Here is a 13088-nt window from a genome sequence, read left to right on the forward strand (position 1 = left end):
GTGCTGACTGGGGGGCACCGGTGTAAATAAGAGTGCAAGGCTGGGAGCTGGAAGAGGAGGAAGAGGAGAAGAAAGAGGCGGAAGAGGAGAAAAGGCTACAGACCCTCGGTCCTACCGCCTATTGTAATGATGTTCCCACAACCCCCTTGCTGTGGTTACAGCCTTCTGGTCCTTGTCTTCTTCCTCCTCCTCTTCTCCCTCACTTTTGGTATCAGTGTCCTCTTTGAACTCTAACACCCACAGAAACTGGTGACACCAGGCTCCAGATAAGCACCAGCCCAGCAGCCCATCCCGGAAAACTGTGAAGGACAGACAAGGAAAGATCGCTCCTAAGAGAAACTGAGCGTTCAACATTTCTGAACAGGGAAGGGCACCTGCCCCAGGCCGGTGAAAGAGTTGGCACGTCCCTCCCGAGGGAGAGAGCCCGGACGGCTGGGTCTGGAGTCCCCGAGGGAAGGGGGCGACAGGTGGGGAGTGGGAGAGGTGGGGAGGAGGAAAAGCAGCACGGCCTAGTGGATGGAGCCCGGGCCTGGGAGCCAGAAGGTCACTAGTTCTAATCCCGGCTCCGCCACTTATCTGCTCTGTGACCGTGGGCAGATCACTTTAGTTCTCTGTTCCGCAGTTACCCCGGCTGGAAAATGGGGATTAAGACTGTGAGCCCCACGTGGGACAGGGACTGTGTCCAACCTGATTTGCTCCTATCTACCCGGACACAGTAAGCACTTAAATACCATAATAATGATTATTATGTAAACAACGGAGTTCCGCAGGCGGAAGGCACGTAGGGGACACTTGTCCAGAGAGGGACGTGGCCCGCAATCTCCACAAGCACCCCTCCTCCGGCTCCTGCTTCCGGTTCCAGTTGGACTCCTGGGCCCTACCCCTCGCCCCCAGTCCATCGATGGTACTTATTGAGAGTTTACTGTGTCAGAGCACTGTACTAAGCGCTTGGGAAAGTTCAGTACGACGGAGTTGGTGGACACTTAGGGACTAGAAGGGGAGACGGACGTTAAAATAAATTATAGCTGGATGTGTACCTAAGTGCTGTGGGAGTGGGGTGAAAAAGCGCCTAAGGGGTACAGAGGTTAGACGCCTCTCGCCTCGACCCTCAGAGCAGATCTCCCTTCCCGTGCTCTCCCAAATCATACCCATCCAAAAAGCTTTTTGGCTTTCTGGGCCTAGAAGGGGAGATTGAGAAATTTGTTCTCAGTTGTACTGAGTGTTTTTTTTAAAAAAAAGTCATAACCCGAACCAATCACAACTCTAGAATCCCCACGCAGCTCAACCTCTAAGCGATCCTTTCACTCGGAACTCCGGGTTCACAGGGTGGGCAATTCTCCCTTTATGTCTTAATTATTGATTTTGGTGATCACCCACTTTAGACCACTGACGGCTATATTCTTGTCTGAAGAAATCCGTGGTAATCCTGGATCAAAGCCCGGTAGAAAAGGCCTCTAGCCAGGAATCTGAATTTGTTTGAATTCCACTTTTCCCACATGGTAGTCTATTTATGGGGGCGGGGAGGGAAGGGAGGGCACTAATTTTTCTCACCCTGCCAGCTTCTTGCCTTCCTTCTCCCTACTGAAGCCTTACTTGTGCCTCTGAAATGCTCCTTCCTCTTCTTCTTCCTCCTCCTCCTCCACCACCACCTTCTCCTCCTCCTTTTCTCCCTCCTACACCTCCTCCTCTTCTTCTCCTCCCCTTCCTCTCGGTCATTTTACCCCTTGTTCTCCAGTTACTTCCCATCTCTCCCAGCCCAGGGAGCCATGGCACACTGCTTATACTTAAATCCCCAGACACTAACTAGAAAGTCAGGATGGCCAGATGCCCGGGACTGCGTATTTATACCCCGAAGCCCATCGACATTACCTAATTAAATGCATTTAAAGACCATCCACCGAGGGTTGGATAATCTTATTAACATTCCGATTGCAAAAAGGGTCCAGTCACTGACTGCGTGCGGAGTACTGTGCTAAGCGCATTGGAGTGTGTAATACGACAAAGATGGTAGACACGTTCCTTGCCCACCACGAGCTTACAGGCCACGATTCCTGGAGGTGGAAGTGATCGTCGAAGTCGGGAAGACGGCGGCCCTCAATCCGAGCGTCCTGGGCCAGAACGGGTCCCGATGGGCCCTTGGATGGTTTCCCTCCGGTCACTCTGGATGCAGTGGCAGGGGCCAGGCAGTCCGGACCGGTACCGGTTCCGTATTCTGTGAAAAACATCCCGGAATAGTCACGTTTTAGGATATATATCCTAAATATATATATATATATATTCTAAATATTTAGGATATATATCTGCGAGGTCACATCAGAGATGCTAGTTGCCCTCTTAGGCTTCCCCCTAATGACTCTCGGACATGCTTGAGAGGGTCGAGGAAGGACGAGGTACTTTACGTGGTCAGTGGTTAAACGGTTTAAGGCAGGTACACATCAAACACTCATCTGAGGGTTTATAGTCCTAATCCTCTCAACGAGTACTAATACGTGTTTAAAGAGGAGATTACACCACATTTATCCTCGGTGACGACCGTACCCATTTGGTAATCTTTAAGAAGAAAAATCCACTTGAAAATTTACAGTGTTGTCGAAAGGGGACTCTCGGGGACAATGAAGCTACAATCAAGCAACAAAAGGGAAATCGTAACCGGAGCCCGGTAAAGGACAGCGACGCTAAGTTAAAGCTTATAAAGTTGTGGATGCGAGTCCTTGCCAAGAGGCAGAAGTCTAAAGGTGCAGTGTCAGCTTTCTCTTCACGGGTCATCTTCTCTTTCTTTGTGTTCGTTCCCTAATGAAACCTCCCCCGCCCCCTCCCCAGAAATTTCAGTGGACATGAACGCCCATATCTGGACCCCCTACATATATCTTAGCACTATGCACGTCCACCACTATCCTCCCCCGGGCTAAAAACATCCGATGCCCTGGGCTTTAGTCTTCCCGTGAGCTCTCTCCCCTACATGTACATGTCCTTCTTTCTCAACTTGGCTCAGTGGAAAGAGCACGGGCTTGGGAGTCTGAGGTCGTGGGTTCTACTCTCGGCTGTGTGACTTTGGGTGAGTCACTTAACTTCTCTGTGCCTCAATTCTCTCATCTGGAAAAAGGAGATTAAGACTGTGAGCCCCACGTTGGGACAACCCGATTACCTTGTATCTACCCCAGGGTTTACAACAGTGCTTGGTACACTGTAAGCGCTTAACAAATACCATTATTATTATTACTACTTAACAGTCACCAGCGCTACAAATCGTTTTGCGCCCCCATCACCTTCTTCTGAACCAACTCCCGAGAGAGAACAAGGAGCAAAGGATTCCTCTCAAGGGTGAATTGGTCATTCCGGGATCATGTCATTATCAATGCTCTCCGCCCCCTCCGTCCCCAACCCCTGCAATTCTATTGGGATAGATCTGTAATCATGTATATCTGTAATTTTATTTATTTCTACTGATGCCTGTTTACTTGTATTGATGTCTCGATGTCCGTTTAGCTATACTGATGTCTGTCTCCCCCCACTCTAGACTGTGAGCTCGTTATGGGCAGGGATTGTCTCTCTATTGCCGTATGGCACTTCCCCGAGCGCTCAGTACAGTGCTCTGCACACAGGAGGCGCTCAATAAATACAATCGAATGAGCGGATGAATTTTTTCGAAAACGAATGTAGTCTTCGCCGGCCTTTTCGGACGCAGCAGCGAGGTGTGCTCGCGGGAGTGGGCGGCGAGGAACAGAGACACGGCCAAGAAGCAACATTTCGCACACCGTAAGGGGAGAGAAGTCGGAGTCCAGGCTTCCCCTCCCACCCCCAACCCCACCTTCTCATCCCACGACCAGAGTCCGGCCGTGGTCAAAATAATAACGATAATGATAATGCTATTTGTTAAGCGCCTACTAGGTGCAGAGCACCGTTCTAATGCGGGGTCATCAGACTGTCCCCCGTGGGGCTCACATCTTTTAATCCCCATTTTGACAGATGAGGGAACTGAGGCGCAGAGAAGTCAAGGTCACCCAGCGGACAAGGGGAAGAGTCGGGATTAGAACCCACGACCTTCCGCCTCCCAGGCCCGGGCTCCGGCCACTACGCAGCGTGGCTCAGTGGAAAGAGCACGGGCTTTGGAGTCAGGGCTCATGAGTTCGAATCCCAGCTCTGCCACTTGTCGGCTGTGTGACTGTGGGCAAGTCACTTCACTTCTCTGGGCCTCAGTTCCCTCATCTGTAAAATGGGGATTAAGACCGTGAGCCCCACGTGGGACAACCTGATTCCCCTCTGTCTACCCCAGCGCTTAGAACGGTGCTGGGCCCATAGTAAGCGCTTAACAAATACCAACATTATTATTATTACGCCGCGCTGCTTCCCTGCAGCCGGTGCAGGGCCGGGCCGGACCCCTCGCCGACCTCCCCTCCAAACCCCGAGGGGCGGGGGACGCCCCCCGGCCCCTCTCGACCCGGTTCGACCCGGTTCGACCCGGGCCCGCGGCAGCCCCGGGGGTGCTGGTCCGGCCGGCCGGGGCGGGGAGCCGCAGGATGGAGGCTCGTAGGTGTGGGTTATTAAAGTGTCGGCGGGACAATGGCGCTCTCTGTGTCCCATTCGTAACGCTTGGGCTCCTCTTTGGAAAGGGCACACAAAATGTGACACGATGTTGGCTTCCAGCATTATTCAGTCTGCATAGCAGCGAGGCCCTCCCTGTCTCCCGGGAAATCCATCGCCGCCCGCCGCCTGCGCCCTGCCGGCTCCGGGGCACCTGCAGGCCGGTGCGGGGCGGCAGGGCCGCCGGGGGGCCAGGGGACCCGGGACCCCGGGGGCTGGGGACTTGCACGGGCACCGACCGGCCGGGCCGCTCCCCCCGCACGCTCCCCTACCGACGCCCTGGACACATCTTCTCCCCCCCCCCTTCGCGGGCCCGGCTGCCCTCCCGGTTATTAGACTCGTCGTAACAAGAGAAACGCTAATCATCATCATCATCATCCTGTTGGCGTCTGTTGAGCGCTAAGTGCCACCGACACGCTGACATATCTTCTCCCCCTCCGTGCGGGCCGGGCCGCCCTCGAAGTCATTATAGTCATCGTAACCAGAAAAAAACACTAATAACGATGATAATAATAATGTTGGCATTTGTTAAGCGCTACGTGCCACCCTGCCACATCTTCTCCCCCCCTTGCAGGCCCGGCCGCCCCGGAAGTTATCAGACCCGTCACCACAAGAAAAACACTAATCATGCTGATAATGTTGGCATCTGTTAAGCGCTAAGTGCCACCGTAACATCTTCTCCCCTCCCTTGCAGGCCCCGCTGCCTTCGAAGTTCTTAGACTCATCATAACAGAAAAACACTGATAATATTAATAATAATAACGTTGGCATCTGTTAAGCGCTAAGTGCCACCGACACACTGACACATCTTCTCCCCACCCTTGCGGGCCCGGCTGCCTTCGAAGTTATTAGACTCATCATAACAAGAAAAACATTAAGAATGATAATAATATTTGCATTTGTTAAGCGCTATACGCCACGGACACACTGACACATCTTCTCTCGTCCCCCCATCCCCCTCCCCTCCATGCAGGCCCGGCCGCCCCAGTAGTTATTATACTCATTCCAACAAGAAAAACGCTAAAAATCATAATAACAATAATAATGATGTTGGCATTTGTTAAGCGTTATGTGCCACCGACACATCTTCTCTTCCCCCCCCCCCCCCCATCCCCTCGCAGGCCCGGCTGCCCTCGAAGTTGTTATACTCATCATAACAAGAAAAACACTAATAATTCGTAATAATAATATTGGCATTTGTTGTGCGCCAAGCACTGTTCCGTGTGCTGGGGAGGATACAAGGTGATCAGGCTGTCCCACGTGGAGCTCACAGTCTTAATGCCCGTTTTACTGGTGAGGAAACTGAGGCCCAGAGAAGTGAAGTGACTTGCCCAAAGTCACACAGCAGACAAAGGACAGAGTCGGGATTTGAACCCACGCTCAACAGTAGTATTTATGAAATGTTATGCGCCAGGCACTCCACTAAGCACGGGGACGGATACAAGCAGGTCGCGTTGGACAGAACCTCCATCCCACGTGAGGCGCACAGCCTCAGTCCTCATTTCACAGACGAGGACACTGAGGCCCAGAGAAGTGAAGTGACTTGCCCAATGTCACTCGGCAGACCCCGTGACTTAGAGGAAAGAGCACGGGTCTGGGAGTCCGAGGTCGTGCGTTCGAACCCCGGCTCCGCCACTTGTCTGCTGTGTGACTTTAGGCAAGTCACTTTACTTCTCTGGGACTCAGTTTACCTCATCTGCAAAAAGGGATCGAGACTGTGAGCCCCGCGTGGGACAGGGACCGTGTCCAACTCAATTGGCTCGTATTCACCCCAGAGCTTAGTGGCCTGGCGTAGTGCATACGGCATAGGTCTGGGAGTCAGAAGGTCCTGAGTTCTAATTCCAGACCCACCGCTTGTCTGTGGAGTGGCCTCGGGCAAGTCACTTAACTTCTCTGGGCCTCAGTTACGCTATTTGTGAAAAAGTGATTAGTACTGTGAGCCTCAAGAGGGACAGGGACTGTGTCCAACCCGATTTACTTGTATGCACCCCAGCTCTCAGTATAGTGTTTGGCGCAGAGTAAGCGCTTAATCAATATCACAGTTATTACGGGCCTTAGTGGAAAGAGTACGGCCTTGGGCGTCGGAGGTCGTGGGTTCTAATGCCGGCTCCGCCATTCATCAGCTGTGTGATTTGGGGCAAGTCACTTGACTTCTCTGTGCCTCAGGTACCTCATCTGGAAAACGGGGAATCAAGGCTGTGAGCCCCACGTGGGACGACCTGATTACCTTGTATCTCCCTCAGCGCTCAGAACAGGGCTTGGCACATAGTAAGCGCTTAACAAGTATCATTATTATTATTATGATTTATCGTTAGAGTGCCTGGCACACAGGAAGCGATTAACAAATACCATCATTATCATAATTATTATTGTTTAGTATTCTAGTGCCTGGCACACAGTAGGCGCTTAACAAATACCGTCATCATTTTCATCATTATTATTCTAGTGCCTGGGACATAGTAAGCACTTAAATGCCATCATCATCATCATCATCTATCACTATAGTGCTTGGCGCATAGGAAGCACTTATCAAATACCATCATCATCATCATTATTATTAGAGTGCCCGGCCCATAGTAAGCGCTTACCGAATACCGTCATCATCATTTTATTACTATTATAGTGCCCGGCACCTAGTAAGTGCTTAACGAATACCACCCTCGCCACTTTTATTTACTATATCATAGCGCCCGGCCCATAGTAAGCGCTTACCAGACACCATCTTCATCATTTTTATTTATTATCATCATGGTGCCCGGCCCATAGCGAGCGCTTACCAAATACCCTCATCACCATTTTTATTATCGTCGTAGTGCCCCGGCCCACAGTAAGCGCTTAACCGTATGCCATCACTATTATTATTTATTATCATCATAGCGCCCGGCACACAGTCGGCGCTTAACCGATGCCACGGTTTTCCAGATGAGGAGAGTGAGGGTGGGAGAAGGGCAGTGAGTTGGCCGAGGTCCCCCGTCCGCCAGGGGCGGGGAGCGGCGCAAGGGGCTCGGTGGGGCCGCAGCGCCGCCAGCCGGGGGACCCCACCACAGCCAGGGACGGGAGCCCCGGACGCCCCTCCCCCCCCGGGGGCTGCTCGGGGGTCGTCATCTCTCTCGGCACCGGCCGTCAGGCCTCCTTCTCCTCCTCTCTCCCCCGCGCCCCCTTGGCTCTGGTCCGTCCTCCTCCTCCTCCTTCCTCCCTCCCTTCCTTCCTGGCCTTCCTTCTAGTCCTCTCTCCCTGTCCTCCTTCCCCTGGTCCTTCCACTCTCTCTCCTTCTCCTCTCCCTCCCTTTCTTCCTTCCTGTCCTCCCTCCCTCTCTTCTGGTTCTCCTCTCTCCCTTTCCTCCTTCCCCCGGTCCTTTCACTTTCTCCTTCTCCTCTTCCTCCCTTTCTTTCTTCCTTCCTGTCCTTCCCCTGGTCCTTCTTCTGTCCTGCCTCCCTCCTGCCCTCCCTCCCTATCTTTCCTCCTTCCCCTGGTCCTTCCACTCTCTCTCCTTCTCCTCTCCTTCCCTTTCTTCTTTCCTGTCCTTCCCCTGGCCCTTCTTCCAGTCCTCCCTCTCTCCCTTTCCTCCTTCCCCTGGTCCTTCCACTCTCTCTCCTTCTCCTCTCCTTCCCTTTCTTCCTTCCTGTCCTTCCCCTGGCCCTTCTTCCAGTCCTCCCTCTCTCCCTTTCCTCCTTCCCCTGGTCCTTCCACTCTCTCTCCTTCACCTCTCCCTCCCTTTCTTCCTGTCTTTCCCCGGCCCTTCTATCCTCCCTCCCCCCCCATCTTTCCTGTAATAATAAAAATAATGTTGGTATTTATTAAGCACTTACTATGTGCAGAGCACTGTTCTAAGCGCTGGGGGAGATACAGGGTAATCGGGTCGTCCCACGTGAGGCTCACATTCTTAATCCCCATTTTACAGATGAGGTGACTGAGGCACAGAGAAGTTAAGTGACTCGCTCACAGTCACACAGCTAAGTGGCAGAGCCGGGATTCGAACCCGTGACCTCTGACTCCCAAGCCGGTGCTCTTTCCACCGAGCCACGCTGCTTCTCTCTAGTTCCCCTCTCTCCCTTTCCTCCTTCCCCTGGTCCTTCCACTCTCTCTCCTCTCCCTCCCTTTCTTCCTTCCCGTCCTTCCTCTGGCCCTTCTTCTAGTCCTCCCTCCCTCCGTCTTCCTCTCTTCCTTTTCTCCTTCCCCTGGTCCTTCCACTCTACCCTTCTCCCCCGCCCCCCTTTTCTCCTACCCGTCCTTCCCTTGGTGCTCCTTCTTGTCCTCCCTCTCTTTCCCCTGGTCCTCCCCTCTCCCTTTCCTCCTTCTCGTCCTTCCCCTGGCCCTCCCTCCTCTCCGTTTCCACTTTTTCAAATGGTATTCAATAGCGCTTACTATGTACCGGACACTGTTCTAATCGCTGGAGTAGATACAGAGTAATCAGGTAGGGCACAGTCCATGTATCCCACGGGGCTCACAGTCTTAATCCCCATTTTACAGATGGGGTAACAGGCCTAGAGAAGAGAAGTGGTTTGCTCAAGGCCACGGAGCAGACAAGTGGGCAGATCCACCATTAGAACCCAGGTCCTTCTCACTCACAGGTCCTTCCCCTCTCTCTCCTCTTCTCCCTCCCTGTCCTTCCCCTGGGCCTTCTTCTAGTCCGTCCTCCCTCCCTCCCCTTCTGTCTCACAGGCCCGTGCTCTATCCACGAGGCCATACTGGTTCTCGTCCTTCCTCCCTCTTTCGCTGGTCCTCCTCCCCCCCCCCCCCCCCCGGCTCCGGTCTTCCAGCTCCCCCTTTCCATCCTTCCTCTGATCTTAATAATAATTATGGTACTTAGTTGCGGTGAGCGCTTACTATATGCCAGTCCCTGCAAATAAACGCTGGGATGGACCCTAGCAAATCAGTGGGATACAATCCCTTGTCCCAAGTGGGGCCGACACTCTCAATTCCCATTTTTCAGATGAGGTAACTGAGGCCCAGAGGAGTGAAGCGACTTGCCCGAAGTCACATAGCAGATAAGCAGCAGAGCCGGGATTAGAACTCACGACCTTCTGACTCCCAGGTCCGTGCTCTATCCACTACCCAATGCTGCGTCTCTTCGTCGCCCCCCCCCCCCGACGTCCCCTCTCTCCCCTCCTTCTCAGGGGAAGATGCTGGGAGTTGCCCGCTTTCCCCAGCGGCCCGGTCCATTCCTGTCCAGTCCCGTCCAGTCCGGCCGCAGAGATCCCGAGGGTCTCCCCAGGCAGCGTGGCGGGCTCGGCCTTGGGGGTGTTGGGGGGAAAGGAAGGTCATCGCACCCTGAGGATGCTGTCCAGCCCCCTGACAGGGGACAGGGCGAGGTGTCCTGCGGGGAGCCCCCCGCACGCCCCCCGTCCCGCCTCCGCTGCAAACTTGCCGACCGGGGCCGGCCCCGCACAACTCCCCAGGCCTTGGACCACCCTGGCTCAAGTATCCAGGACCCCTTCTAGACTGTGAGCCCACTGAGTAGGGTGTGTCTCTATCTGTGGCCCAATTGTACTTTCCAAGCGCTTAGCGTAGTGCTCTGCACACAGTAAGGGCTCACTAAATACGATTGAAGGAACTGAACTCGCAGCGGCCCGGCCGACCCCACGCTTTGGGGTCTGGAGGCAAGTGGCAGAGAACCGGGCTTACCAGGCAGCCCTCCCCACCGGCCGAATCCCCCTTCTACACTCAGCAGGCCTCAAACCGCAGCTGCAAGGAACACGGGGAGCTTCGGGACTGACCTTCTCCTCCTCTGCCCTCAATCCCCGACCTCCACCTTGATCCCTTTTAAATGGGATCGGCCGACTCCCCTAGCACCCTGTGGGATCAGCTAAATCCCCCAGCTCCTTGTGGGATTGGCTAAACCACCCCCCTCCCTATGGGATTGGTTAACTCCCCGAGATCCCTATGGGGCTGGTTTACTCCCCCAACCTTTAGGGGATTGGCTAAATCCCCCGGCTCCCTAGGGGACTGGATCATATTCCCCAGTTCCTTATTGGGCGGGGTAGTTTCTTCTGCACTCTATGGGATGGGATAGAGGTGAACTCCCTAACCCTTGGCACAGATCTACACAACTCTCTGACAATTCACTCTTTCACTACCGCTGATCATGATGGTATCCGTTAAGCCCTTACTATCTGCCGAGCCCTGTTCTAAGCGCTGAGGGAGATACAAGGTAATCAGGTCGTCCCACGTGGCGCTCACGGCTTTGATTCCCCATTTTTCAGATTAGGTAAATGAGGCACAGAGGAGTTAAGTGACTTGCCCAAAGTCACACAGCTGACAAGTGGCGGATCCGGGATTAGAACCCACGATCTCTGGCTCCCAAGCCTGTGCTCTTTCCACTGAGCCATGCTGCTTCTCTACTACTACACCAACATTCCTTCATTCGGTTATATTGATTGAGCACTTACTATGTGCAGAACATTGTACTGAGGGCGTGTACCAATTTAACGACGACTGTTTCTACTATTTCCTCTACTGTGGCACACACTTTCGTAGGGCACGGACTGTGCTTTCTCCCTGCTACTTTTACCGATTTTATTGCACAGGGAACATCATCAAGTAGCTTGGCGGGGACTCAGCCGAAGTCCACTGAATTTGATTTAATCGGGCAAAAAAGAACACTATCAATTGGTGTTGCCAATTGCCTTGGGTCAAAACACTCACTTTATAGTTGTAAATCACTTGATAAAAATTCAGCCTGTTTTCCTCATAGCCCTTGTTTTTTCTGTTTAGCTAGGCAAAAAGGAGACAGAAAATCCCAAGAGAGTAAGAAGAAACTTCTCTTCACAGATAATAAAAAAGGGTGAATTGTTGAGAGAGAACCTATTGTTTCCTCCTCCACCATTCCCTTGCTCTGCTTCCTTGTGGGGTTTTAGGGTATAATTTCATTACTTAAGAACACACAAAAAAGATGTCTGTAGTTTATGAACAATCCTAACAGCATGACAATCTATCTAACAATCCTAACCACGGGTGGCTCAGGTCTGCACAGCATAAAGCCAATCTGGGGATGAGGATTTGTCCAATTATATAATTATGGCATTTATGAAGTAACAGAATAATAAGTGTTGCATGGTTTCCATTTTTAAGTGACTCGCCACATTTTCTAAACACACGTTAATCTCATTTTCTCTCTGGGGAGACCTTTGCTTAATTGGTATTTGTTAAGCACTTACCATGTGTCCAACACTGTTCTAAGGGCTGAGGTAGATGCAAGTTAATTAGATCAGACCTGACGCAGAGACGTTTTCTGGGATGTGCAGAACTGAGTAAGGGCACCAGGAGTCTTGCTTTTGCTTTATTCTTATACCTCCAGATGCATCCCTTTAGCAATCAGTGATTTTAACACATCCCATCCATTCCTAACCAAGGGTGGGGTCTGCATAGCAGAAGACCAACTTGGGGAAGAGGATTTGTCTAATTATAATAATTAAGGCATTTAGTAAGTGCTAATGGTTCCCAGTACTGGGTTAAGTACTAGGGAAGATACAAGGCTATTAGCTTTGACCATAGCCTAGAGGAAAATTTCCCTAAGTGACCAAAACCTGCCCAGAGAGAATTAAATCCCCCATCTCCAAACCTTGCAGGGAATTTCTCAGGAATCATATTGTCAGTCAGTCAATTGTATTTATTGAGCACTTACTGTGTGCAGAGCAGGAGAATACACTATAACAATATAGCAGAAACATTCCCAGCTCCAGCCCAGAGCTCCTTGCCCGGTTTAGCAACCCTGATCCTGACTTTGCAAACTTCATTCCTTCTCTTCATTTCCTGTTACATAGGGGAACCTCAGCACCGCTATAGAATGACTGGCTGGTTCCTATTTGAGACAGGGACTGTATCCAATCTGATTATCTTGTATCTACCCCAGCACTTAGTAGAGAACCTGGCTTGTAGTAAGTGCTTAATGAATACCTTTTTAAAAAACAAACAAACAAAAAGCTGCTATCCATCAAGAGGACTCCCAACCAATTTGAAGGCAGCAGGTGAATGCAAACTCATGTCATAAAATTGTGTCTGCACCATCCAAACCCAACAGTTTTGGCCCAACTGATGGCTTTCCAATTGCCTTTTGTTCAGAATGTGAAGGAAACAGGGCACATTTGCACGGTTGGAACACATCTGGAAGAGAACGGGGGTTTCACCCATGTAGATGTGATGGATGGGCGTAGCCTAAGGTTGATAAAGCTTTGTAAAACAGGAGCTTTTTAAATGAGACTAACCCTGATTCTTCTAAGACTAATAACTGTGGCATTTATTAAGCGATTACTATGTGGATAGCACTGGGTAGATGCAAGATCATCAAGCTGGGTACAGTCTAGGAGAGGAACCGGTATTTAATCCCCATTTCACATATGAGGAAACTGAGGTATATAGAAGGTCAGTAATTTGCTCGAGGTTGCCCAGTAGGTAAGTAGCAGAGCCAGGATTTAGAACCCACGTCTTCTGACACACAGGTCTGTGCTCTTTCCATTAGGAACACTGCCTCTCAGAAGAAGATTTTGACTGTTTGCGCTTGACCTGGT

The sequence above is a fragment of the Ornithorhynchus anatinus genome, chromosome 12 (assembly GCF_004115215.2).
Source record: "Ornithorhynchus anatinus isolate Pmale09 chromosome 12, mOrnAna1.pri.v4, whole genome shotgun sequence".
Lineage (NCBI taxonomy): Eukaryota > Metazoa > Chordata > Mammalia > Monotremata > Ornithorhynchidae > Ornithorhynchus > Ornithorhynchus anatinus.